The sequence below is a fragment of the Peromyscus californicus genome, unplaced genomic scaffold (assembly GCF_007827085.1).
Source record: "Peromyscus californicus insignis strain IS unplaced genomic scaffold, ASM782708v3 Scaffold_7__1_contigs__length_154581171, whole genome shotgun sequence".
Classification (NCBI taxonomy): domain Eukaryota; kingdom Metazoa; phylum Chordata; class Mammalia; order Rodentia; family Cricetidae; genus Peromyscus; species Peromyscus californicus.
Window position 1 is genome coordinate 55,440,154 of NW_026294595.1, and position 26,082 is coordinate 55,466,235.

At 40.0% G+C, this 26,082-nt stretch overlaps 2 long non-coding RNA genes across 2 annotated transcripts in view; both read left to right on the forward strand.

The window, feature by feature from the left end:
- LOC128102219 (uncharacterized) overlaps positions 1-26,082 on the forward strand; it is a 230,957-nt gene that overhangs the window by 1,810 nt on the left and 203,065 nt on the right. The gene's annotated exons all lie outside the window — the stretch shown is intronic.
- Positions 1,470-26,082, forward strand: part of LOC128102220 (uncharacterized) — a 69,444-nt gene continuing 44,831 nt past the window's right edge. Inside the window, exon 1 of the long non-coding RNA XR_008215356.1 lies at positions 1,470-1,975. This is a non-coding gene — a long non-coding RNA (uncharacterized LOC128102220). The remainder of the gene's footprint in view (positions 1,976-26,082) is intronic.

Genomic DNA, 26,082 nt, shown 5'->3' on the forward strand with positions numbered 1-26,082 from the left:
ATGTTCCAAAGGCGAATGAGCACTAGTTAGCACCTAGTGAAGCTGCCTCAGCCAACCAGTTCGCACAGGTCTCTGGAATCACTCTGCCTTCTGGCCTTTGATGAGCAAGGTAGCCGCACTCAGGGATCATCTGGGGAGTGTTGGCACATCTTCTGATGCCCAGACTGCTGCAGATGGAGTTTCTGGGCATCAGTGTGGGATTACATCTTCCCAGGTGACTGCAGTGGCAGACATCTCTGGGGACCACTTTGCCCACACACATTAGAATTAAATGACTTCAATCCAGAAACTGGTGGCTGTCTCATACTGTAGAATAAAATTTGACAGTGGAACGTGTTGTCATGGTCAGTCCTGGTATTAATAGGCAGGGTTTGTTGTGTGATGGGAAGTGACCACACCCCTCCCCCAACTGTCTCTTCCTCTTGACCCCCTTTATTTATTTGTTTTTCTTCTTCTTCCTCCTCCTCCTCCTCCTCTTCTTTCTAAAGAATGAAAATTTAAAAGTACACATATTTCTACTTCCTGGAGGGAAATTTTGACTGAAACCACTGTGCCAGTGTTCTGTTCTAAAGCACAAAGACCTTGCCTTTGGCCAACTGTTCTCAGGGGTCCTTCAGCTCTGGGCCCTGTTTTAAAGAGTATGGTAGTGAAACACTTAGGTTAATGCTGATGTAAGGGTGTTAGTTTCATACCACCGTGCTCATATTGATCAGGCAGAGTGAAAAGATTGTGCAGGGATTGTCTGGACAACCCTGGAATCATTCTGCAAAGTTGGAAATTGTTCTGTAAGAAAAGAATTCTTTTTGCACTAAACAAGGTTTATGGAACCTAGAGAGTGAATCTTTAAAAATATTTGTTCCAGAAAACCACATATGTTCCCACATAATAGGTAGCATATTAATAAAAGCTGGAAGGAAATGTACTTGTGACATGTAAAATACGAAATTTGATCCAACTTAGTATAAAAGGACGCATGAAGCTAGGCTTAATTTTTGATACCAAAGTGGGTAGGGTGCAACCATCCAGAAACTCCAGTTTGTGATCCTTCTCAATGCTTGTCCAAGTGTAAACATTGCTGTAAGAAGCAACTTGTCAAGTCATTACAACATAAAACATTATCAAGTTTTCCCCTGCATATGGAGATCAGCCAAGAAAACTGAGAGGCCTGGGACTAGAAAGCCCAAAGGAAGAGGGTTGAGGAAAAGGAACAGGTAGAAAGGATTGGGGAGCCAAAGGGCCCTTCCTTTCCACTTCAACATCACAGTTGGCTAGGGTCAAACGATGAGCAATTTATTGTGGTTCATTTGTCGAATTTATGCTCTTTTCCACAAGAGTATTTTTTCCCCTTAAATGGTACCCCATAGAGAACAACAAAAGCTCCAGAGTAGTTAAAGTGTCTCACATTCTCTCGAGAGATTTCTCGGATTCTAGGGGTTTCTCTACTGTAGATGTGTCTAAGGCAACAGGTCTTAATTACTAACTTGAATGACCCCTTGTCACTCAAACCAGCTTTATTAAGGAAGGTGAAAGCTTTTGAGATTTCTGTTTAGGTTTAAAATAACATGCATAGCATCCCTGGATGTTGTTGAGCACTTGTGACTGGGAACAGGGGATGTCCGATCTGTATTGGATTTAATCCATCATTTGACCTATAAGGCTCTACGTCTGTGGCATGACAAAACTGCTAGACACCAGTCTGTTCCTGTCTGCAAACATGAACATATTCAATTAGTGCAAAGCAAATCGTTTCTTCTCAGAGATTCCTTTATTTTTTCATGTTGATCTGTGAAAATAGTTAAGTGGTTGCATTCATCTTCATCACTGATGAAGTTCCTTTAACACTGAGGTAACCTGTTTGGCGATAGCAGTCTTAGTCACCCTGCTGTGAGAAAGAGATGAATAATGTTTTTGAATCTTACATCTACTGACTCTCCTTTCAAAATGGATCTGCCACTACAGCAAGCAGCGACTGCAGGTATGTTTTAACAGTTTACCCTTTTCATATCTATGTTATTAGATCGAATGGTACATTTACTTACATTGTTCCTCGTAAAGCAGAATTGCTTAGTGACTTCTTAGTGTTTATAATTCCCACTTCGGAAGATGCCGGCTGTGTTCTTGACTGGATGAGTGTTTTCTGTTTTCCTGTTAGCAGTTTTTTCTCACTTTTTGGATATTAGACTATTAAGCCTTCCTCCATTTGAAGCATTATCTTACTTATGCTTTGTGATTTATCTGCTATTTGTCAAAACAATTTTCAGAATTACATTTTCTGGTTGCCATTAGAACACAGCAAGAAGCCCTGGATATAAAGGATGATGTTGGTAAATATTTTCATTAGACAAAGTCACTTTGTGAGAATTCAAGTTTCTAATAAAATTAATTTGAGAAACGCAGTGACCGTGAATTTAAGAGGGGCAGCGTTATTCTAAGGTAACAGCTTCCAAAGCTCAGTATGTCCTTCAAGAGATTATTACTAAAATGTTACTTCTTTTATTTCCAGGACATATTTTTCCTCCTGGGTCATATATTATATTGCTCGTGCTAGCCAGAATTCTAGCATCCTGGGACACTCCACAATTTTCTTACACTCAGAATAGCAGATAATCTGCATTGTTCCAAGAGGATCCACACACAGCAGTGGCTTATTCAAATAAATTAACTTACTATTAGTATTTCTTTTCCTTGGTAGAAAAAAAAGAATTTTTAGAATGTTTGGTTCCCCCAATTGTAACTTCTAAATACTAAAAAATGAATAATTGAGAATTTCTTTTATTTAAAAATCTCTCAAATTGAAATTGAAATATGTCTTATAATTAAAGTTATTTTGTGATTATAAATAACAAAGTTTTATTCTTTCATTTTTTTTTCTTTTTTAGACTTTGACAGGGTTTTAGTGTGAGCCTGGCTGTCCTGGAACTTGCTCTGTAAACTAGGCTGGCCCCAAACTCAAAGATCCGCCTGCCTCTGCCTCCTGAGTGCTGGAATTAAAGGTGTAAGATTTATTCTTCCTTAATGATACATAGAATAATAATAGATGGTGCGCCAAGCTGTATCATTGATTTAAATGGAATGGGATTGGATGGAATTTAGATTTAACAGGGTTTAACCGTTTTATGTTTCTCAGAAGATAACACAATAAAGTCTGCTCCTATGGTTAATTATAGGCACCATTTTTGTGCCATTTCCACACACGGAAAGACCCAGATATCTTGTGTATAAGGACATATGTAGCAATGTATAAAGGACGTCTATCACAGTTTGGGATTGGCCTGAGGATACCACTCAGGGGTTTGCCCATTTCAGCTTCTACCTAATTTGTCTTTAGCTCCCACTGTTTGCGGTGGCCTTTTATTTTCACTTTTACCGCATATACACATATGGGTACAACTCTGTATTCCGTTTCTGGAGACACCCCCCCCCCCCCCAAAGGCATGAAACAGTAAACTGAGTATGAAACTGAATGAAAAAATATTTTTAAAGTAAGATTTTGCAGCTGCATGTTGAGCTTATCAAAGCAATTTTGTGGATAACTTTGGGCAAGCCAGTGCAGGTTTAGAACAGTAACTGAAACGTGGCATTTTAAATTCTTTTTACATTTGAAATTAAAGTATAATTATATCGGCCGGGCAGTGGTGGCACACGCCTTTAATCCCAGCACTCGGGAGGCAGAGGCAGGCGGATCTTTGTGAGTTCGAGGCCAGCCTGGTCTCCAAAGTGAGTTCCAGGAAAGGCGCAAAGCTACACAGAGAAACCCTGTCTCGAAAAAAAAAAAAAAAAAAAAAAAAAAGTATAATTATATCATTTCCCCTTTCCACTCCCTCTTTCCATCTCCTCCTATGTATTCCTCCTCTTGCTATCTCTCAAGTTCATGTCCCTGACCTCTTTTTCTTTATTTGTTGTTACATACACATGCATGCACACACATGCAGACAGACAAACACACACATTCACATGCATATAATGCATCCTTCCACAGACACAGACACACACACACACACACACACACACACACACACACACATGTCCACCTGCGCGTGCCCGTGCGCGTGCGTGCGCGAGCGCGCACACACACACACACACACACACACACACACACACACAAACACATGCTCCTAAATATATAACAACAATCTGTTCAGTCCAGATAATGTTATCTGTATTTCTATGATTTCAGGGCTGAGCACTTTATATTGGATAACCAGATTGATGATGGTGGTGGTTGGGGTGTGTGGCTTTTATTCTGGGAGGATTATTTTCATCTACTCTCAACAGTCCTTAGTTGTCTGTAATTCTCTGTCTAGGCACAGGGCCCAGTGAAATATTCCCCTTCTATCTACTGTCCTTGCTCAGGTCTTGTCTAAGTAGTCGTGTTGTTGAGACTTCATGAGTGTAGCTTCCCTGACACTTCTAGAAGACACAATCTCATAGCAGACACCCTGTTCTCTGGCTCCTATAATCTTTCTACCCCCTTTTGTGAAGTTCTCTGAGCCTTAGGTGCAGGAGCTGTGCTGTAGATGGACCAATTGGGGATGGACACCACATAATCACTTGTTTTCTGCATTTTGATTAGCTCTGCTTTTCTATAATGGTCTTTGTCTGTTGCAGAGAGAAGTTTCTTTGTTGAGGGCTTGAGAGCTGCATTTATTTGTGTGCATAAGAATAAATATTTAGAATGCAATCAGGAATTATGCTGATTTAGTAAAGTGGTGGTTGTAGGCTATATTCTAAGATCTATGACCTCACTTAACCACAGGTAGCTGCCTTGGTTTCTAGTACCAGGTATGATTTCCCTCTTGTTGAGCAGGCCTTAAATCCAATTGGAAAGCTGTTGTTACTATCAAGATATGAGTGCCACCACTGCACCCTTAGAGTAATTGGGCCATGTGGTCCTTGTTGAGTTCATAAGTGTCATAGCTATTATTGGTTCTCTCCCTTGGATGCTTGCATGGTATGTTTACATCACTTACTTACCAATGTGTATCACTGGAGGTAAAAAATCTCTACTAAAACAAATTTCCTGAAACTTAAAAAAAAAATCTGGTGAATATTGGATTAAGGTCTTTCTTTGTTGGTAAATTTCCTTGTAATATACTTAGACAACCATCATTGTTCCCTAAACCTTAGAACTGCTTACAAAGTAAAACTGGTTTCTACCTCCTCTTGTTCCTCCTGGTCCTTTGTCTTTTCTCCTTTGTCAATACAGGGCTTTTTGGATTCCTGTAAACATCTTAACTACTAGGGAAGATACCATTCTAGTGTGGTTTCTTCAGTAATCCCTTACCATTTCAGCCAAATTAATAAACTAACCTCCAAATTTTTAATAATATGGTTAACGCTTTCTTTTTATCTCATATTTGCAAAGGCTGTGGTGATTTTAATTGATTGTTTGCTTCCATTCACTAACAAAACTGAATACACTCTGTACTAGTCAGTACTGTAGAGGAACAGACTAATAGAATGGATATGTAGAGGGGATTTACTAGTGTGGTTTACAGCCTGTGGTCCAACTTAGTCTGACAGTGGCGGTATACTGATGGAGAGTCCAATAATCCAGTATTTGTTCAGTCCACTGGGCTGGGTGTCTCAGCTGGTTTTCAATGTATGTCATAATTGTAAATAAGTAGTTTCTAATACCAGTGAAAGCGTGAACTTACCAGTGGCAGGGTAAGCAGACAAAGAGCAAATACTTCCCTTTCCCATGCCCTTTACTTAGGCTGCCACCAGAAGGTGTGGCCCAGATTTCAGGTGAATCTTCTCACCTCAAAATATCTAGACTTAGGGTGGGTCTTCCCAACTCAAATGATTCAATCAAGAAACATCCCTTACAGGTATACTCAGCTGCTTGGATTTTAGCTAATTCCAGATGTAGTCAAGTTGACAACCAAGAATAGCCATCACACAACCTGTATTTCAGATACTTCTTAATATCCTGAGGATACATCTGTCTTAGCTAGGGTTACTATTGTTGTGATGAAGCACCATGACTAAAGCAACTTGGAGAGGAAAGGGTATTTGGCTTAAGCTTTCACACCACAATTCATCATCAAAGGGAGTCAGGACAGGAACTCAAACAGGGCAGGTTCCTGGAGGCAAGAGCTGATACAGAGGTCATGGAGAAGTGCTGCTTATTGGCCTGCTCATCCAGTAAACACCCACCCCTAGCCAAGGAGCTATGAACAGCTGATGGTTTCTGGGGCCAAAGAGTCAGTTTTGTTTAAAGATTTGTTCCTTGGTAGGTTGAACACACATCAGTGAATAGTCTCATACTAATGAGTATATGGATAGTACAAATATATATATATTATATATATATATATAATATATATATATATTTATATATGTTGACATGAAGTTGGGAGGAGATGAGTGGATAGAAATGTATCTGGGAGGAGTTAGGGAGAGGGGAGGAGTCAATATGATAAAAATATGTTGTATGCATGTATGAAATTCTCAAAGAAGTAAAATAGTATCTAAAATATCCCTATTTTCATGGACTTGCCTAACTAGTAGAGGCAAGTTAAGCCAACTTTAACCTTAATAACTACATCTATTTGCATTACCTATATATGTGTGTATGTATGTATGTATCTGTCTGTATCTAAAATGTATCTACATATCTAGAAGCATACAAATATGTAATAATTATGCTATTATATATTTACATAGTCTATGAGAGGATCAGAGATGTGCAGAAAACAGAAGATGGGGATGGGATGGGTGAGAAAAGTTCTGTTGGGAAGGATAAAATCCCTTTCTTCTGATGTCTTAGGTGTAGGACTTAGGAGATGCAAATCAAAGTGATGAAAGACAGACTACCAAAAGGAAAAATAATGTTGCTTATGTGTGCAATGCACATATGTGTGGTGATGAGTGAACTCAGTGGCAAATAACTCAAAAGGGGGATGGGAAATTAGGGCTTGCACACCATTTTAAGAAGGAGTAGTTAGTTGTAGAAAAGTGGTTCTATGAACAGAGAAGATGGGACAGTTTGAGCTTCTGGAGCAAGTCAAGTGTAGGAGGTAAATATGTGGGAGAGGAGAAATCAAAAGTCAGGGTGTTTAGGAAGGTTTGTTATATAGGGTCAAGCTGGCTATTTCTAATTCTAACTTTAATTCTGAGAGTATGAGAAAGGGCAAGGGGGCGCTATTCCTGAGGCAAGTCTATGTCTTACTTTTAGGCAGAAAGAGAAAGAGTGAGTAGCACTTTCTACATTTGCCACTTCTCAATTGCCTTCAGTTTAAAATACTTCTCATGCCAAGTGCCATACCTGGGATTTGTAGAATCTGATTCCCTTCAGTTTCTATTGTGAACAGGGAAGGTGGAATAGACTTCACTTAGAAAGCAAAATTGGCCAAAGGCTTGACAAAGAAATGGAGAAGAAAGTCTGGACCAAGGGAACAGAAATCATAATGCAAGAACTGAGGCAAGAATGCATTGCCATCACTGGAGGAGGTGAGGTCAGGGAGGCAAGAGAGGCAGGGTTTTACAATTGTGCCTTAGGAATTCTGAAGTATTGTATGATTTCGGTCAAAGAATGTTAAGATTGACCTTTTAAAACACTACTGGCTGATAATACATGCTTTATATTGTTACTGAGCAATGTTACATGATGGTGAATTTTGTATAGGTGGAGAGGTCGTAAGTTAGGTCAATGTTTAGAAGTGAAATATATATGAAGAATTTCACGGTGAAATGTTCTACTCCTTGGGAGACAACATTGGTGCTATCTCAGGCATATTTTAATCTCCTTAAAGGAAGTGGCTATGACTTCTGCTTTTTGCTAGAGCTTCCCACATTGGGCAGGTGTGTGCTCTGTGACTGGACTGGGTGCCTCTCAGTATGGACTATGACGATAGGAGGCGGGGCTTCTGTATGCTTGTGCTAGATATGCCAAAGTGAGTCTCCATTGTCCTGATTCCTTATGTGAACTACTCAGTCACAGTCCTCTTCCCTACGTTAGACTGTATGCCAGAGTCTGAAACTATAAAAATAATTAATGAATTGTTTCTTTCTCAGTGGACTCACAATCTGATGAAAGTGTAAGAGACTCATATGTTATTTTTATTAGATGACAGGAAATGGAAACACAGCTATTCTGTGTGTGTGTGTGTGTGTGTGTGTGTGTGTGTGTGTGTGTGTGTGTGTGTGTGTGTGAGATGTGAGAGAGAGAGGGGGCGTATGTGCAGGTCAGATGATAAATATTGGGGGGCAGTCCTCACTCTTCTACCTTGTTGGAGACAGGCCCTCTTCAGTGCTGCATAACCAAGTCTAGCTGGCCTGGGAGTTTCAGGATATTCTCCTGTCTCCTCCTCCCAATTACAGTTCAGGCGTGTAGTACTGCATACAGCTTTGTTTTTATGTGGGGCCTGGTGAGCTAAACTTGTGGACTGTGAGTGGTAAGTGTTCTTATCCACTGAGATATCTCCCGAACCTGTCTTGACTCTCTCCCCTCCCCTCCCCTCCTCTCTCCCCTCCTCTCCATTCCCCTCTCCTCCCCTCCCGTCTCCTCTCCTCTTCTCTTCCCTTCCTTCCCCTTCCATTCTCTTCTCTTCCTCAATTAGAAAATACTCTCTATATTGTAATACATCCCTGGGATTTCCTGAGAACTCCATGAAGTATGTTCTGTTAAAATATCCTCTCACAAAGTACTGAGGTTGTTTATTCATTTTTGGGACAGCTTTCTTGTAGCCCAGGCTGAGCTCCAACACACCAAGTTGACCTTGAACTCATGACCGTCATGAGTGCTGGGATTACAGGAGTGCTACATCAGGCCCTGCTGCATTTAGACAGCTTTATGGTATGTAAATGGTAAGGGTAACTGACTTGATATTTAGTGGCACCTCACATGTGAAGGCTGGATGTTTGATCACACACACACACACACACACACACACACACACACACACACCACACACACCAACCCCCCCCCAAAAAAAAAGAACCCAAACCCTAGAATTTATGTTTTAGGTTATTTAGAAAATATGGAAACACTTGACTTTTAAAATGGGTAATTCTGCTATGAGGTTTATTTCATAGCTAGATTACTCTTTTTGGTCCCAGCTATGGTAACGGACTATTTTTGTCACCTGGTAACTGTTTAGTGGCTTATTGTTTGTCAGATTGGAATCATTAATCTGAGATCTACAAAACACACTGACCTCACCAAGGACTATCAGATACATTAATCACAGGGTAAGCAGTAATTAATACCCTTACTTCACGTCTCAGCAGATGCCAAGTGGTAATTGTGCCCAGAGACAGCCGTTTGATGGGTGGTCCAAAGGTAGCATTTTTTTTAAAGATGAATGGACATACTGTTAGGAAGCTTGCTTCCCAGACAAACAAGGAAACCAAGCACGCCCTACTTTATCTGACAGTACTGCTGCTTTGCACATGCCCAAGGAGTTATGTGGATTTCCTTCATGTCCTCAATAAGGCAAATCGCCATAGCTTAATTCCATCAATGCACTTACCACAGAGGTTTCCTACTGTGTGCATTCTCTCTCCCTACTACTTTGAGCACCACAAGACTGAATGTATACGTAATTGTGTTTTTAGCTGCTGACTAGCAAAGTCCTGGAGCTGCTTACTATATCATTAGGTGCTCATGAGATGAAAGATTGAAGCAGATAGATGTGAACATGCAGTAGGTACAAATGAACTTTAATAAAGGCATAAGCTCTTCAAGCACTTCCAAGATCAGCCTGGTTGGTGTCATATGCATGTCCTCCTTGTTCAGCAGTGTACTGCACAGCGAAGCTTGCTCTGCAAGGCTTTAGGTATGACACCTTTCCCCTTGGGACGTGTTGGTAATGTCCGTGTTGGCAAATGAGATCACCTGGCAAATGAAGTTTTACAATGCGTGATAATGTCAAGTTAGATGAGGTAGGGGGTGAGAAACTTCAAATTTTTAAAAATTTCAGTTAAGATATAACTATATCACGTCCCCTCCCTTTTCTCCCTTCATCCCCTCCCATGTGATATCCCTCCAAAGACTTCTGTTTCTTTCCTCACTCCCTTTCAAATTGATGATTCCTTTTCTTTGAGTATTATTGGTACATATATATACACACATGTGTAAGTGCATAAATACAGATATATGACCTGCTGAGTCTGTTTAATGCAGCTTTGTATATGATTTCCGGGCTGGCCACTCTGTATTGGATAATCAATTAGGGAGCTCATCCTTGGGAGAGGATAATTCTCCTTCTCTGAGTATCACTAGTTGCCGGTGGTTCTTAGTTTAGGGGTAGGACTCCTCCCAGAGATTTCTCCTTTTTGTATTAGCATATCTATTGCTATTGTCATTGTTCACATCTTGTTTGGGCAGTCATTGTTGAGCCTTCTGGGGGAGGGTAGCTTTCTTGTCATTTCTAGGAGCTACAATCTCAAAACATACTTGCTGGTCCTCTGGGCTTTCCAATCTTTCTGTCTTCTTTTTTGGTGATGTTCCCTGAGCCTTAGGTGCAGGCTTGTGTTGCAGATATGTCTGTTGAGGCTGAGATCCCCATGATCCACTGGTTTCTTCATTTTTGACCTACTGTGATTTTTCTGCAATGGTCTCAGTTTGCCATAAAGAGAAGCTTTTTTGATGAGAGATGAGAGCCACATTTCCTTAGAGATATAAGGACAAGTTTTAGAATGCCATTTGTTGAAGATGCTGTATTTTCTTCAGTTTATGCTTTTGGCCTCCTGTCAAATATCAGATGGTTATAGTTACATGTAGTCATGCTTGGATCTTCTATTTTGTTCCACTTGTCTACATGTCTGCTTCTGTGCCAGTACCATATTGTATTTATTACTATAGTTCTATAATATATCTTGAAATCTGAAATGGTAATTCATCTAGTATTTTTCCTTTTGATTAAAATTGTTTGGTTATCCTGGGCCTTTTTAAAATGCATTTTAGGATTTTTTTTCTGCAAGAAACTTTTTTGAAATGTAGAAGATAGAGTTTATTACAGAGTAAAGTGGAGCATTTTCAAGGGGTAAGCACGGACAAAGGCCAGAGAGACCACTGGACCAACCTACATCTTAAGCATCTTTTATACCATTACGAGGCTTCTTTTGGACTTTTAAAATGTATTTCTTATGTCAGAATTCCATATATATATGGACAACGCGTTTTGATGCTATCCACCTATTACTCCCCAGTTCCCATTCTTCCTGGACCCTTCCTCCAACGTCCTCCTCCCAATTTCATGTCCTTTTCCTTTTCTTACTTTTAATGACTTAGTGAGTTCAATTAGGTTATATGCATATGTGTGTTTGGTCACACACTGGCATGTGGCTGACCTACTAGAAGAATTCTCCTTCTCTCAGCAGCTGTCAATTGCTAATAGATCCTCAACTGAGGGCAGAACTTTGTAAGACTCTCCCCATCCGTGCTGGGATATAAGGTGACATCTTTCTGGCGTTCTCTGGCTGACTTCTTCTTGTATGGCTCTTAGACAGGCCACCACAGGTGCTGTGAGTTTGTGGGGACAACACTTTTGTCATTTAGAGAGGACGCTATTGTTCGGTAGCCCTCCCTGACCACCGGCTTTTATAATCTTGTTCCTTGTTTTTTTTACAATGTTCTCTGAACCTTGGGGAGGGGATGTGACTGTCATTGATACTTTTGTTGCTAATGGCACCAAAGAGGAGTAAAATATATTTTCTGCTTCTAGCTTGTTTATGAAAAAAAAAAAAAAGAACTTATTAAATAATTCCTGCAGTTTAGACCTTGAGTGTCTTCTAAAGGCCTATTAAAACTCGGTGTCCAGCCTATGGCAATACTGGGAGGTGACATAGCTGTCAGAAGACACAGCTGATTGGAAGGAAGTGAGATCAGTGGAGAAGGCCCTTGAAAGAGATATTGAAATACCCATCTTTTCCTTGCTGACCAAGCAACCTCTGCCACATGCTTTCCATCACAATGTCTATCCAACTGAAGGAATAGGGCCAGACAACCATGGAAGGAAATCTTTGAAACTGTGAGCCCAAACATCTTTACTCTTTAGAAGCTGATTATTATAGCAAATTTTGTCCGAGTGACAGAATGTTGCCATGTAACCTAATGCAATTTTCTTTTTTTGTCATCAAAACGTGCTATCCAAAAAGAAACTTGAAATTTCCCTGTGATTTTTATTGAGCTTTCTTTTTAATAGGAAAAGTACTTAGCTATACTAGGATATCTGGGGGTTAGGTAATGATTAATGAGGATTTAGCCTGCTAATTAAAGCACTCTAAAAATTCTCAGCAAAAGTGATTAACTAAGCTGCAAAGAGAATGCGGCAGATTGAAACATTTGGGACCTGCCTTCCTAACTGTGCCTCCTGCCTTTCTGACCCACTGCTTCCCTCGTTTGATATATGTATCAATTATTCATTTGTTTGGTTTCAGCTTCCCACCAAATAGGATCACCTCATTCTGTCGCCGGTTTGGTTTCTCCTTAGAGTTCATGGTCTTTCCTTCCTTTGCGCATATGTGTAAATAAGCCTGCTGCTTGGAAATCCCCCTTTAGAAGGCAGACACCTCCCCCATGCTAGTCTTTCCGATTGAATTTGGTTTAATTTTAGAATAAAAACGTATGTGCACTAATCAAATTTAATAATTTAATTTCAAATCTGAAACATATATGTTCAAAACAGGTTATTAAAGTAAATTACATCATCAATTTTTGTATTTATTTGCTTTTGGTGCTTGAGATGGAACCCAAGGTTTCCTGCATGCAAAGCACACAGTCTAGCTCTCAGCTACACCCCTGGCCCCATTTCATCAATTTTAAAATAGTCTTTCACAGCTATCCATTTAACGCTTTTGGCATTTCTAAGCATTGAGTTAAGGCTACTCCCTCTGACTTATAATACAGGCCTCCTGTAATTTGGGCTATTACATTCTTTCATCAGGATTAAATACAATTTTTTTAATTATGAAAGAAACAGTGCTTTGAAACATAATCAACACAAAGGGATCTATTCATAGCTGTAGCTGTTGTAGTCTGAACATTTTTATGACAGAAAGTATCTATCTGTATCCTATTTTATGTAAGGAAGCACTTAGCAGACCTGTTATTAAGCAAATGTAATTTGCTAATTTTCACTCCGAGAAGATGCCTTTCATAGCATTCATGCCCAACATGTATTTACCTTGGGTTCATTAGAAAGAAAATCAGAAGTGATCAAACTGACAGTCCGTGTTCAAGTGTCCTAATGAGAGCCCTGGCAAACAGTTTCTCAGGCCATGATCTACTTCCAATACTTATTTTCTTGGATTGAAGCCTATCAGTTTGATGAAATTGGGCAGGATTGTCTGAAATGAGGTTTTTGAAGGCTTTTTCGGGAGTGAAACCTAAAACTCAGTTGAGAAACTTGAGAGGATTATTTGAATTGGATTAATGGATGATAGAACGAGAAGGTATTAGTCTGATGAATTACTATATGGAAGGAAGCAGGAGAGGCTGAGTTACTGGAATTTTACTTGATGATAGGTAGGGTAGCTGGAGAAGAAAACGTGGTACATATGTGTATGATTTTCTTAGATTTCTCATATGATAAGAGACTATAGAACGCTTGGCCCTAAGGGGGACATCCATATCACACCCGCTCCTCCCAAAGCTTAGGGATCATTGTGGAAGAGGGGTGGGAAGATTTTAAGAGCCACAAATGGGCTGGGCGGCGGTGGCGCATGCCTTTAATCCCAGCACTCGGGAGGCAGAGCCAGGTGGATCTCTGTGAGTTCGAGGCCAGCCTGGTCTACACAGAGAGATCTAGGACAGGTACCAAAACTACACAGAGAAACCCTGTCTTGAAAACAAAACAAAGAAAACAAAATGCCACAGATGGTGAATGGCTACAGGGAAACAGTGTTTTCCCGACCATACAGGGCAGTTGCATGTATGAACTATGGTGATTGTGACAGCATGCACAAGACCTTTGCACGCTTGAGCCAGACAAAAACCCTAACTTGGAGAAGGGAGGTAGCATGAAGTATCACCCCTAACTGAGGAGCTACAAGCAATCGAAAGCTGTGGGAAAAGGGGAAGTCAGGTGTTTTTAAGGACACGGTGCTGATAGGTTGATTCTGCTCTTGTAGATAGCCATACATCCAAGAGTATATGGATGCACACATTTGGTCTTGAGTTATTAAAAAAAATATGCAATGTTGGAAGGGTAAGAAAGGGGATGGTTATGATCAAAATGCCATGTACGAAATTCTCAGAGAAGTAAAAATGGATATTTTCGAAGCTGTTCTAGTTCAATAATGAGACATAAGAAAGCTCTGCTGCATTAATATGGAAATGACAATCTTCAGATGGAAAGAGAAGATAATCACTGCCTAACCACAGATAGCTGTGAATCATATAGAAAAGAAACCATTTCTGAAATAAATTGTTTAAAACAGAAAGGAAAATAATACTGCCAGGGTTCAGTTTCAAGTGTATCCCACAATGTAATGGAATGTTGATTAAAGATACAGATAACTTTATTCCATGATGAGTTAAAAGAAATTTCTGCATGTAAGACGTTTGGATTTTATACTTTTGTTGTTAGAATACAGCCTCAGAGGGAAGGGGCATGTTGTAGGCTTGTCTAACAATTAGAGTGACCACATGGAGTGGGCTATGAAAGGGTTACAGAAGAACCAATATTGAAAACTGCTTTTCTGGGGGCACAGCGGCAAACTGCAGGCAGCTGCACTTGGCTTTGCAAGGTAAGCATGACCACAAACCCTTGTCCAAAGCACCTGCCGAAGGCAGAGATCTGAAAGGATAGCAACGATCCTGAAGACAGGGTTTGTGTGAGTCTGTGTGTGTGTGTGTGTGTGTGTGTGTGTGTGTGTGTGTGTGTGTGTGTGAGAGAGAGAGAGAGAGAGAGAGAGAGAGAGAGAGAGAGAGAGAGAGAGAGAGAGAGAGAGAGAGAGAGAGAATTGGAGAGGGCTGGAAACTCGGAGGGAATATTCCCACAGGTATATTCACTTCCTGATGTTCCTCGCACTTATATCCTTGAGATAGCATAAATAACAACCTCCATGTTGCAGAAAAGAGAGGGAACAAAGTTTTATTCTTACAGCTTAGAGCTGCACAGTATGGTGGAACATGCCCCTAGTACCAGCAGTCAGAAGGCTGAGGTACGAGTTTAATGACTTTCCAGCCTGGGCTACATAAAAGTCTGTCTCACACTTCCTCCTCATTTTCCCCTGAAAGAACATAGCTTAGAACATATTCTTTAAGCCCAGAAACCACCAGTTAGAAATTAGTTTTATGGTTAAACTAAAGTGAAAGATAGGTGGATAGCAAGATGCATTCTTCTTGTAGAGAGCCGTAGTTTTAGCTAAAAATAGGAGCTTTTATCCCTAGAAGAAAGAGTCAAATAGGATCTGGGGATAAGGCCTGATCAACAGCTCTTTTCTGTGAGTTAATAGATGTCTCTTTAAGTGTACCTTGGTATTGGCTAGGTCGCCAGAATCAGAAAAGATGCTCCAGGCAGAAGGATGAGTTTGTTCATTAAAGCCCTATATACCTCTACATGAAAGTGTCTTCTAGGGCAGGAGCATATTTGTTACCCTTCAGAGGCACGAATAATGGCTGAAAAAATGGATATGAAATAAAATGGTAATCAAAAAGGAAATCGTCATCGTTTTGGTAATGTAATACTGTTCTCACAATGGAGAGTCGGTGGTTGAAGGGCAGATGCTCACGATCTCTGACTCTCTCTTTATCCATCAAAGGGGATTCTTGGCTGCATTTCCCGGTTCCCAGGCCACAGATATACTGGCCAGGACCCTGGGTAAAGATGCAGCAGAATGTGGTTCCTTTCAAAAAGCTTCTCCTGAGGTCAGCACTTGGGTAAGAGGCTTCGTATAATTTGTTTGGTTGGGAACACAAAAGTGAAAAATTTATGGGATCTATTATTTTCAAGTCTTGAGACTTAAGAGAAAATTTTATTCCTAAAAGATTATGTGGAAAAATCCTCTTGAATATGTGTTAAATTTTTGGCTCCTTTTTTTTTTTTCTGTCTCTTCAAGACATTTTATTAAACATAGATCATTCTTTGATGCTGTGAATGATATAGGTTTCACCTTTTTGGTGTGCTGAGATAAGAGCTAAGGCTGGGGTAAAAGATATCATTTATTGTTATCTGAAGGACTTGTTATACTACTCATTCCCAAATAGTTTCTGGGTTTTGGGAAATCATTAAGCCGAATAGATGGCTGATAGAATTTCTAGCCACGCCCTTATGACCCACACATGCACAGGTGAGACGCTTAGTCATTCTGGGTCCTTACCTTCTGCATAATCTGTCCGCTGTGTGGTCACGTAATTTGTGCTCAGCGTGATCACGTCATCTATGTGCATGCGCGGCATAGCTGCGTGAGCCCATATGTGCCTGCGTGGGGGAATCCACAAAAAGCGGATCATGCACACCCTTCCCTCCTCTTTCTCCACAATCTTTCATAGGCCTAAGCACACCCCTTCTATCCCCCTCCCTCTAGTAAACTCTTAGAGTGGGTTGTGTTGTGATTCGTGGTTTTTCCTGCATGGTAAACAGTGCCGTGTAATAAATAACAATGGCCATCTAGATAATGAAATATTAAGTGATAGAAAAAAAATTAGTCTTTTTCAGCCGGGGGGTGGTGGCGCACGCCTTTAATCCCAGCACTCGGGAGGCAGAGGCAGGCGGATCTCTGTGAGTTCGAGGCCAGCCTGGGCTACCAAATGAGTTCCAGGAGAGGCGCAAAGCTACACAGAGAAACCCTGTCTCGAAAAACCAAAAAAAAAAAAAAAAAATTAGTCTTTTTCTAAACCCTCTACCTTTCCCAGCTTCCCAGGGTCTGATTTTTTTATTAAAGGAATTTAGTATTTGAGGTAAGCAATGATTGGCTAATAATTCATAAAAGCAAAACAAAACAAAGCAGTACATCGATGATGTGACTTATTCCCTAACATTTTGGCACGAACTGATATAATTTGGTCTTTTCACTGATAAGTGAATGAGCACAGAAGTTGGACCTCATAGCTGAGCGGAGATATTTGAAGTCAAGCTGAGTGGAAGTACAGAAGTGAACAAGCCAAGATGTCGGGTAGGAACTCATCTGTGTACTGTTGACAGAGAATGACATCACTGGAAATCTAAGAAGGCACATAAAAACAACCCCAAAGATGGCAAGAGTTGTTTTTTGGGGGGATGGGGGAAGTAAATCAAAGACCTTCCCTACATTTTCTTTAGGTGCAGTTTGTTATAAATGCCGAAATTCTTGACAGACATGAGAAAGGCTACAAAGGAATCCTCTTTTGATGATTTTTTTTTTGTAGGATGGATTTCAAAATTCACCGTGGGTTTGTGAAAATATGACAGTTATTTATGAAAACCTGATAGGCTCGAGGACTGTTTGGTGGCCTTTCCTCATTTATTTTCTGTAAGCAGGCCTCTTCTGCTCTCGACAAATGAACACAAACAGCATCTACAGATTGACATATTTTCCCCAGAGCAATCAACACTGGATTTAATGATCTCTGGTGACGATTATTTCTCCTTTTTTTGGCCTTAATTCCAGAACATAATGAAACTCAAAAGCAGATTTTTTTTTTTTGGTAAGCCCTATTGGAAGGCTGTGTCTGGTTAAAAGCCCTGGAGAAATGGCCTGTTTATGGGAGGTTTCCTTCCATTAGAGCTACCTGACCCTCATGTGACCTTTATGTGGTCTCACGTAGCCTTTATGTGCCACAAGATACCTCGCTTCAGGATGACCAAGAATACACAAGCCACCCATCTTTGACTCGACAGCAGAAAACCCAATTATCTTGTCACCATTTCGCAGGAATGAAACAGAAGCCCCACAAGGGCATTGATGGTTTCCCACAAGATGGCAGTGGTCTTTGTGCAAAGAACAGAGGAAGAGCATTCCCCGAGTCCCGTACCAAATGTGACATAATGCTGCCCTTGTGAATTTAATACTTGTGAAATCCATGTCATGGTTGTTCCTCTGCTGCAGGCCCAGTTCTCGAGAACAATAAGCCTTATTTTCATCACGGAGGGGAAAAAAAAATGCCGCATATATAACATTGTGTCTTATATAATATCTTTCTCTCAGGAGCCCCAAGTATTTTGTGGCTGTTATTTAATTAACCTCACACTATGCCTCTGAGGGACGAAAAAGGGATTACTGTGTATCCTATTTATCACAGCGAATTTAAGTAATTTGCTGATATCATTCACATGGGGAAGATGGTGGCACAGGGAATCAGGCATTTGTCGAGGTTTAGTCCAAGGCCCCTGATCATTATGCTAAGTTGATTTTCTGTGGAGAGTGATATTTATAAATTCAGAGAAAAGATCCTATTCAGTTTATATTTACACAACAGTGCTTTTCACATTTTAATTAGACTGCTTAAGCACTTTAGTTCTCCAGGTTATGATTTAAGAATACTGGGGACGTTTTTTTTTTTTTTTTTTTTAAATGCAAAATCCCAGGCTCCCATCTCTTTCCCTGGTTTGGGAAGGGGCTTAAGAGCTGAGTATTTTAAACCCTGAGATGGTTCAGAGACAGGTGGTCCTCCCCACACTCTGAGATACCACCCTCCAGCAATACACTGCTAGGAGAGAAACAGACCCAATTTGGGGAAATCAAAGTCATCTAATTTCTTTGGAGAAAGATATTCAATATTACATTAAAAGCTTGAAATATCACACTTTTCTTCAATGTTTGAAGGGTAAATCCTTAGGTGTAAATTATTATGCTTTATTCATAAGTTTTATTTAAAAATCAGTTAACAAATTTCAGGCATAATTATTTTTAAGTCACACTTTCAGAAGCATCACTAATGATTTATTTTTCAAAAAAAGTTATATGCTGTGTAGCTGGAGGTAACTGGATTCTTAGCTTCCTAGTATTTTGCTTTTAAGACTGTTAGGGACCCTAAGACTATTCGGGGCCAGCTAAGAGTTATTTCGTTTCTAAAAGCATAAACTTCTTTATCTTTTTTTCTGAAATAAAAATCAGCACAGATCTTCGTATTTGTTTTTATCCCCCCCCTCTTTTTTTAACTTGGACCCATGCCATAATTTGAATGTACTTCCCAAGTTTCATGCATCAATAACTTATCCCCCAAGTTCATATGTTGACAGTACATAGTCTTGGAGACTTCGGGAGTGACTAAATTAGGTCATTGAGTATTAGGGTTAGATGAGGTCAGACTCCATGCTAGGTCTGGTGGGCCTTATCAACTGAGGAAGACACTTGTCCCGGTGGAGGCTTAACGCTATCCAGACATGGGGTTCCTGGCTGGCACTAACCCTAGCTCTTTGTCACAGTCCTCCACTGTGCCAACTGTGGAAGGTGATCCAGGAAGCTCCCCAGGCCAAGTAATATAAGAACATGGCCATGTACAGGAAGGCCATGACCAAGTATGAAATCTGCCTTCTTCCTGTAGCCTACAAGTATATGGTCAGTTCACCTAGAGAAAACTGACACCTTTGACAAGAAGCTACATCTGATTAAGGATTTAAGGAGAAAGAGTCAGAACGCAGATCCATCTGCACCATGGCACACTGCCTTAGAGTTTCTGGGTAAGTATTTGCTAGTCAGTTTACCAGTGTAGCTCATCCCGAGAGAAGGGGGTTCTCAAAATGGAGGGAGGATCCTTCCAGGCCATTCCTTTTGGTTTGTTCCTTATTTTTCCCCCTCTTTCCTTCATTCCCTTTATTTTTTATTATTATTATTATTATTATTATTATTATTATTATTATTATTAATGTTTTTGAGATAGGTTCTCACTATGTAGCCCCAGCTGGCTTGTAACTCACTATTTAGACCAGGTTGGCTTTGAACTCATAGAGTTCTGCCTGACTCTGCTTCCTGAGTGCTGGGACTAAAGGCATGCATCACCACACCTGGTATCTTCTATTGCTTTTTTAATATATATTTAAAAAATTTTAATGGAAGGTCCATCTTCATATCCCAAGTGGACCTGGAACTTTTTATCCTTCTGCCTCAACCCCAGCTGTACTTGACCATGCTGAGCTGCACTTGAATTTTTAAGGAAATCCATTCATGTGTGTGAAGATGGTTGTTTCTTGTCTCTTTCACACCGAAGCTTTGGGAAAACTGCATTCCATTCTTTTTTTTCCCCCTTGGCTTTTTTAGTGTTCACTTGCTACCATGGAAAAGCATTAGTTTCATTTCACATTAACATGAATAACTTTTGAACACTAATGTAGGGGACTGAAAGGATCTGAGCTTTTAAGCAATCTGAACTGACTCTGCAAATGCCTGTGTTTTGTATTACCGAGAAGATATGAAAATGACTCAATCATCCAACTGCAACTTAAAGAGTGTTCTATATAATTTTTTAATTTCCTGCTTTCTCTCCCTTTGTCTGCTATGGGGGTTTTCTTTCAATAAATTTTCTATTTTCATATATATAGTATATATATTTTAATATATATATATATATATATTTTAATATATATATATATGTATTTATATTACTAGCAATCCAGAAGTATTGTATTGAATGGAAAAACACTTGTAATTCTTGGGCTAAGGGCCATAAATTGAAATGTCTTCTATATTATATATTGTGAAGGTCATGTACATCTGTGGCAGTAAGAAGTTTCTTTACTCATTCCTTGTTTGCTGTTATTTGAATCAGAAACTTCTCTTCAGAATAAAAACTCATTGACACCTCCAAAAGAAACAGGCGCATGGAAGCCAGCATGCTTGTCCTATCTTCTTCTTGTTTGCTTGTGTGTTTATTTTTGTTTTTCAATACAGGGTTTCTCTGTGTAACAGCCCTGGCTGTCCTGGAACTCTCTTTGTAGACCAGGCTGGCCTTGAACTCACAGAGATATATCTGCCTCTGCCTCCCAAGTGCTGGGATTAAAGACATGTACCACCAAGCCTGGCTCACACTTGCCCTATCTAATATTGTGGTAATCTGAACAATAACACGATTCAGTAAGATGACCCTCTCCTGATGGGAAAAGTTGCTGATACGAGGCTCTCAAAATTCCCAGCCTCTAAAACCATGAGCTGAATAAATTTCTGTTCATTCTAAGTTATTGGATCTCAGGTATTTTGCTCTAGCAATATTGAGCAAACTGAGGCAACAACTCACATTAGCTTTTACAAGACTTAAGTAAAATGGGAAATTTGGTTGAACCACAGAGTCTGTAGTGGGTAGCCATTCCAGCTTTGATCTGGAAGTTCCAACCCCCATTGAGACTTCGGCAACTGTCACGCCTACAAGGCGGGGCCAGTGGCCTTAATAATTTCACCAATAGAGTCAGAGCTGCCACATTCTATAGAAGTGTAAGATGACAAGGTGATTTCTGTAGGATTTTCAGGCAAATGGTAGGAGACTATGAAAATACCTGTGTGACTCCTAACCTTTCACCGGCATTGAATATACAAGAGTCAAGGGTTGTGCTCTGGAGGTGGGTCTTCAAGGAGGGCTCTTGGTATCCACTCTGCTCCTCTTACAATCTTGCACAGGGAGTGAGAGGCTCCTGATTTCCTTCAAGTCAGGATTTAAAAGGAAGGCAGACTTAAGATAAGCTCTGATAATTTGTCAAACACAATGAATGGATGGATACTTCCTACCTGTAAATCTGGATGTGCAAGAGAAGGCCGGCAAGCTTCTCTGACTGCCATTCTACCCCGTAGAAGCTGCATTTCTGTGGCACCCTATCCCTCTGTGCTCTGGGCAGTATTTAGCTTTCTAATGTTGAACAGTTTATTAACTCTAAAGTGACGTTTTGTTTTGACTTGGTTTCATTGATGACCAATGAACATAAGTATTAGATGCTTTTAACATTTACATGTTTTTGTTCAAATTGTTTATTTATTCATATTCTTGCCTCTTTTCCACTGGAGTCATTATTTTTTTCCACATTGATTTGGATAAGTTCTGAGTACGTTGTAGGATATTTGGGAGGATGATGTGTGCTTGTATGACTCTTTGGTGTTTTCAGAAATTGCAAATATGCTCTCCCGGTGTATTGACAATTCTCATACTTGTGTGGCAGCCATTTTCCCAAGTGAGTCATCACCCAGAACCTTCATTGTTAGTGTATAAACCAAGGGCTGTTTATTACTACCAACCAAACAGTATTATGTTTGAGCTTTGAATTTTGGTCTTAGATTTTAGGGTTCAAAGATTGTGAGGAGTGCATGGAATATAAAGTAGTATTAGTTGATAAATGAATACATTTTAAAAAGGGAAATAAACCCTTTCCTGGTTCTAGATTGACAAAAGCCACAACCCATTACTCTTTGAAACTTTATAAATAGTTTAGTTAACAACACAGAAATATAGACAACCTCTTTAAGATACTTTGTAAAGGATGCTCAGCAACGCTGCATGTGGCCTTTGATTTATGTTTTTATTAACAGAACCTAAGAGCAAAAGATTTGAGTAGCTGGATGAGTGCATTTCACTGACGAATTTGTGTTTGGTTTTCACTATATAAGGGTTATGAATGCTAGTTCAAACAGTTTTACTTTGTGACCAATATTCTTGGTGGGATAAAGACATTCAGTTACCACTGGGCTTATTTTTAGGAAGAACCTTGTTTATTTATCTGTGTGTATGTGTGTCTTTTTTTTTCATTTTTCTTAATTAAGAAATTTTCTACTCTATATACCACCCACAGACTCCACCTCCTCCCTCCTCCCATCCCCCAGCCCTCTCTCCCAAGCCATCCGACATCTCCACATCACCCAAATCAAGGTCTTCCATGGGGAGTCAGCAGAGCCGGGCACACTGAGCCCAGGCAGGTCCAAGCCCCTTCCCACTGCATCAAGGCTGTGCAAGGCGTCACACCACAGGCACCGGATTCCCAAAACCTGCCCATGCACCAGGGACTGATCCCGATTCCCTGCCTGGGTGCCCCCCAAACAGTTCGAGCCAAACAACCATCTTCCGTATCCAACGGGCCTAGTCTAGTCCCACTTATAGGTGGATACTAGATGTGAGGGAAGGGCTGGACAGACTGCAACCCACAGCTCCAGAGAGGCTAGCTAACAAGGAAAGATCCTAGGAGGGACACATGGATGACCCAGCGAAGGAGAAGTGGATGAGATCTACATGAGCAGACTGGGTATGGGGTGGGTGGCAGAGGGCAAAGGGATGAGAACATAGGGAAATGGGAGGGTCGAGCAGGAACAGGGACAGAGTGGGAGGGCAAGGAGGGAGATACCGTGATAGATGAGGACATCATGGGAATAGGAAGAGGCAGGGTGCTGGGGAGGCTCTTAGGAATCCACAAGGATGACACCACCTTGGTCTGCTGGCAGTGGTCCAGAAGGTGCCTGGACTGGTCTACTCTGGTGACCGGTCTAGTGAATAACCTAGCTGTCATCATAGAGCCTTTGTCTAGTGACTGATGGAGGCAGATGCAGAGATCCACGGCCAGGCACCAGGCTCAGCTCTGGGAATCCAATCCATGAGAGAGAGGAGGGATTCTGCAGGCGGGAGACGTCGAGACCATTATGGGAGGATGTGCAGAGATGACCGGCCACACTAGAGGAAGCCCATGAACTGTGGACTGGTGGCTGCGGAGCCCTCTGTGGTTTTTTTTTAAATGTCAGGAGGAATATTAACATTGAAAAGATATTAACGTATTAAAGGCTGTCTAGGGCACTGTAGATTGGAAGCACACAAACAGCAACTTTTAGCTGACTGCTGGAAAGACTGGATTATTTGAGGATCTCTGTGGTGCTCTTTCGCTACCCCGGAGGTTACGAGCTGATGAAAACTGGAGAAGTATATGGTCCGGTTTTAACATACAAATAAAATCACATTTCAGTACAAATAAAATATCACCATATGGTCCTGACCCTGCTGTTTGACAGTCTATCCAAAGACTCACTTCTGATAACTTTTTGGCACTACTCTAGTAATAATAGTAATATTATTTAGTAATATTAGTAAATATTTAGTATTACTTCAATGTACCTGGGACCATAAAATTTTAGAGAATGAATCTTAAAATATAACCAGCCTAGACCTTCATTATGGCTCAAGTGGTTCACTTAATGATTTATTGTCAAAGATATGACTAGAACTCAGGACTCTTAATTTGAAATGCAAGAGAAATTAGTGAGCAAATCGCAAGAATAGTACTTTATATGAATAAAGTACTTGAATGAATAAAGAGTCATTGTCAACAGCTATCAGGTATGCACACTTTTTACAATTTCCAAAATTTTCATCACATGAAAATAATCAGGATGTTAACAGGGCCAATTCTAAGTCTTAAGTAGTTTCTAGTAGCAATAATTCCTCAGGGTCACTTTGGCCAATTAGTTATGAAGAATAACAAGAGACCAATATCATATAATTTCTAATTTAGAGTAAAAGTAGAGACAAAAGTGCAAGCAAATGCTATTTCAACAGATTGTCCTGTAAGGACTGAAGCTCTTTCACCATTTATTGCTTGCTTCACGTCAATGTTACTGGCAATTTAATCCTAATTTCTCAAGTACTGTCAATTACTATTATTTTTCTTTGAAATGAAATAGAGTTCGATGAAATAATCTAAAGTAATGAAAGAAACTTCTCAACATAAAGTTAAACAAAACCAATAAAATCTTCTGATCTCTCCTTAGCAGTTGGCCAAAGTTTAGTATTTGTCAAAATGCTTTAAGTATTCAAGAGATCTCTAGGGAAATTATGAGAAGTAAAACCCAACTAACAGTGTTGAGTTTTCCACTAAGGCGTTTGGAAACAATGTATTATTTCATTCATATTATTAAGTGTTTCCTAATGCTCTTAGCAATCATTTAGAAAATGTCCCAATTGGTTATATTAGATATTTAAAATCCCTACCTGGTTCAAGTATTCAACACCTTCAGCAATTCATGAATTCACTAGCATTGCTTTGGTATTGATATGAAACAAGGTGAACAATCAAAACTTCAGGAGTTGTTTTAAAAATGTAGCTTAGCCATTGAATTATTTATCAAAAATAAAAGTGACACATAGCTTGTTCAACTTGAACAACTCTTTGTAGAGCCAAGATTGAAGCTATTTAGTTAGACTGAGCTAATCCTACAAATGAGAGACCAGTGCATTGATCAGGATATGCACTGGCTGGGTTCGTAGGAAGTGGCAGGCACAGGTAGGTAGATATGCAACTGTTAATCCCTAATACCTGACAAACTGCATCTAACAAATGCTTGCCAAAGTAGCCGGATTTTAAAAAAGCAACATATAAAAATCAGTAGTTTTTTTTTTAACACACCAATAGCAAACTTGCTGAAAAGACACCAAGAAATAGCCTCAAACCAGCTCTACAAAGAGTTATTCTAATTTGAACAAGTCATGTGTCACTTTAATATGATCCAATGATTCTAAATGTAGGCTCAAAAAAATTAAATCAACCTGTTGAAGACACATCTGCACTCTAGTGTTCACTTTAGCACTATTTATAACATCCAAGAAATCTTCAGCAATGAATATAGCAAGAATATGAAGCACACATAGTGTATGTATGTGATAGATAACTACTAAGCCACACAAAATATGAAATTGTATCATTTACAACAACATGAATAAATCTAAAGGATATTATCTTAATTGACATAAACCAGACACAAAAGACAATTATTTTATGACTTCACTCATGTATATATACCTATATATATATATATATATATATATATATATATATATATATATATATATATATATAATTTAGAAGGTTGACTTCATAAAAGCAGAAAATAGAAGAGTATTTATCAGAAGCTGGACAGTATCGGAAGGTGATGGATGGGACTACATTGGCCAACATGTATAAGTTTATGATTTAGATGGAATGGAGGGAGGAGGTCCAGGAGACCTAGGCTTGGTTGCATAACAGGAGACCTAGGCTTCGTTGCAAAACCAGCCAATATAGTCTCAAGTTGACACAACCTAAAGTCATCAGAGAGGAAGCATCCTCAGTTGAAGAAATGCCTCCATGAGATCCAGTGTAAAGCATTTTCTCAATTAGTGATCAATGGGGGAAGGTCCAGCCCACGGTGGGTGCTGCCATCCATGGGCTGTTGGTCCTGGGTTCTGTAAGAAAGCAGCCTGAGCAAGCCAGGGGAAGC